Source organism: Echinops telfairi, unplaced genomic scaffold (assembly GCF_000313985.2).
Source record: "Echinops telfairi isolate 266 unplaced genomic scaffold, ASM31398v2 ScPeMD7_1;HRSCAF=3_0, whole genome shotgun sequence".
In the NCBI taxonomy this organism is placed as follows: Eukaryota; Metazoa; Chordata; class Mammalia; order Afrosoricida; family Tenrecidae; genus Echinops; species Echinops telfairi.
This window is the reverse complement of record NW_022103896.1, coordinates 77,039,778-77,042,519: the sequence shown is the minus strand read 5'-3', so window position 1 is coordinate 77,042,519 and position 2,742 is coordinate 77,039,778. Positions and strand designations below refer to the sequence as shown.

At 31.8% G+C, this 2,742-nt stretch overlaps 1 non-coding gene across 1 annotated transcript; it reads left to right on the top strand.

The window, feature by feature from the left end:
* Positions 1-1,678: 1,678 nt before the first annotated feature.
* Positions 1,679-1,842, top strand: LOC115869046. The gene has a single exon (XR_004045960.1). It is a non-coding gene; the product is annotated as a U1 spliceosomal RNA (small nuclear RNA).
* The last annotated feature ends 900 nt before the right edge of the window (positions 1,843-2,742 follow it).

Below are 2,742 nucleotides of genomic sequence, written 5' to 3'. Positions count from 1 at the left end.
GTGAATTTTGGGTCAGAGTTGCATTGAATTTTTTTTTTTTTTTAGATCTGAAAAGTAAGAGTTTATTTATAGATCACAAAACTTGATATGGCCATCATTAATCAAAAATACTTTCAAAACCAATGCAAAGCAAATCAAAATTTACTAAAAGGCAAAAGGAGTGCTATGCAAATAAAAATATATATTTATATATACACACATATACATATTTATAACACAATTATTAGTTTTATTTTTTTTAATTTCAGATTTATAATGTCAAGACTTCAAGTTAATTAAACTTCTAAAGTATGCTTATTGTTAAGTGGCTAGATTCATAAGAAGCAATTTATCCATTAAATAACTAAAATTATCGGGGGTTTAAGTGGAGAGAAAATGTTTTGAAAATGACGTACAAATGCGCTTTACACAATTGATGTGTGTATGGATTGTGATAACAGTTGTATGAGCCCCTAATAAAATGTTTTAAAAAAAAATTCATGATTATGAATAGAGCATTAAGATGAAAGAAGGGGAGCATTCAACAAATGATTTCAGTGTTTAGTCTGTCTATCCAGAAACATGATAGCTTGTTCCATTTGTATAATTGTCTTTTGGTTTCTTGTAAGAGTTTTGTAGTTTTCTTAATTAAGTCTTTTCTTTCCTTGGTAAGATTTATTCCTACATATTTTATCTTTTGTGTTGTTATTGTAAATAATCTTCTTTTAATATCACTTTTCAGTATCATCATCTATAATGTACAAGAATCCAAATGATTTTTGTATGTTGATTTTATAACCTGCTATGCTGCCAAATTTTTCAATTAGTTCGAGCAATTGTTTAATTGAAATTTTGGGGTTTTCCATATCTAGGATTACATCATCTGTGAATAAAGAGAGTTTTATTTCTTTTGTGTCCACATGAATGACTTTAATATAGTTTGGATGTCTTATAGCTCTAGCTGAAACTTCAAGGCTATATTAAAAAAAAGTGGTGATAAAGGTCAATCCAATCTACTTTTCGTATGAATAGAGAATATTATCAATTTCTCTCCATTAAGTCAGGGCAGGCTGTTGATTTCACATATATGGATTGTATTGTGTTCAGACATATACCTTCTATTCCTATGTTATTGAGTGCTTTTATCAGGAATGGATGTTGAATTTTCTCAAATGCCTTATCTGCATCAATTGATATAACCATATGGTTCTCCTTTATTTTGTTTTCATAAATTATATTGATTTTTTAAAATATTAAACCTTCCCATTGGGTATGAATCCTACTTAATACTGATGTGTGTGTGTGTGTGTGTGTGTGTGTGTGTGTGCACGTGTGTGTTTATGCTTTGTTGAATTCTTTTGGCTAGGATTTTAGGGAAGATCTTGGTTTCTATTCACTAGAGATAAGGATCTGTAATTCTGATGATGCCTTTGCCTGGATTAGGTATCAAAGTTATACATGTTTCATAAAACGAGTTTGATAGTACATTGCATATATTGTGGAATACATTATGTAAAATTGATATTAACTCTTCTCTAAAGATTTGAAAGAATTCCAAGTGAAACCATATGGCCCCAGATTTTTTATTCTGAGAGTTTTTATGGCTAGATTTATTTTTTCTCATGTAATTGGCTTGTTGAAATTTTCTACACCATTCTGTGATAATTTAGGTAAATAATGCTATTATAAAAATTTATCCATACTTACCTGGCAGGGGAGATGCCATGATCACGAAGGTAGTTTTCCCAGGGCGAGGCTTATCCCTTGTACTCCAGATGTGCTGACCCCTGCGATTTCCCCAAATGTGGGAAACTCGACTGCATAATTTGTGGTAGTGGGGGACTGCGTTCATGCTCTGCCCTGTTTTAAAAAAATTGTCCATTTCTTCTATATTTTCAAGTTTTTTGGAATACAATTTTCATGATACCGTGTGATTATGTTTCTTTCATTTGTTTCTGTTGTATTATCATACATTTCATTTATTTTAATCACTTTATTGGGACCCCCTACAGATATTATAACAATCCATAATTCAATTAGATTGAGCATAATTTTACAATTAGGGCCACCATCATTTTCAAAACATTTTCTTTCTTCTTTAATTCTGTGATATCAGCTTTCCTTTACCTCCTCCCTCCCCCAACTTATTCCCAGCAACCCTTGTTCATATATTATAAATAGCAATTTAAAATTTATTTTTGTCATATCTTACACAGTCTGCTATATCCAGTCCCCTTCAATTCTGTTGTTTGTTCCTCTCAGTGGGTTATACAGTCAGTCTTGCTATAGATTCCCCCTTCCCCCACTTCTCCCTTCCTGTACCACCGGGGATTCATCGTTCCCATTACTTTTTCTGAAGGGTTTATCTATCTTGGATTTCATGCATCAAACGATTTTCATTATATAAATGAATATCCTAACAAGCTTAATGAGGAAACTTTTACAATTATGGTCCTATTTGATTTGTTATTCATAGAACATATTTTTTTCTCATTATTTCTTTTATTGAATTTTCCAGTGATTTATCAATTTTGTTAATTTTTTCAAAAAAACAACTTTTCTCATTGACTTTCCTATAGTTTTAAATTTTTTCTGATTCATTTATTTCTGTCCCAATCTATTTGTGTTTTTTTTCTAGTATCTGATGGTTTGCTTTGCTGGATTTTTCCCAATTGTTGTAGTTTATGTGTCATCCCTAAGCCCCCCAGACCCCAAACCCAACAGCTGCTGTGGAGCTCCCCACGCAGGCGCCCCCACCTCAGT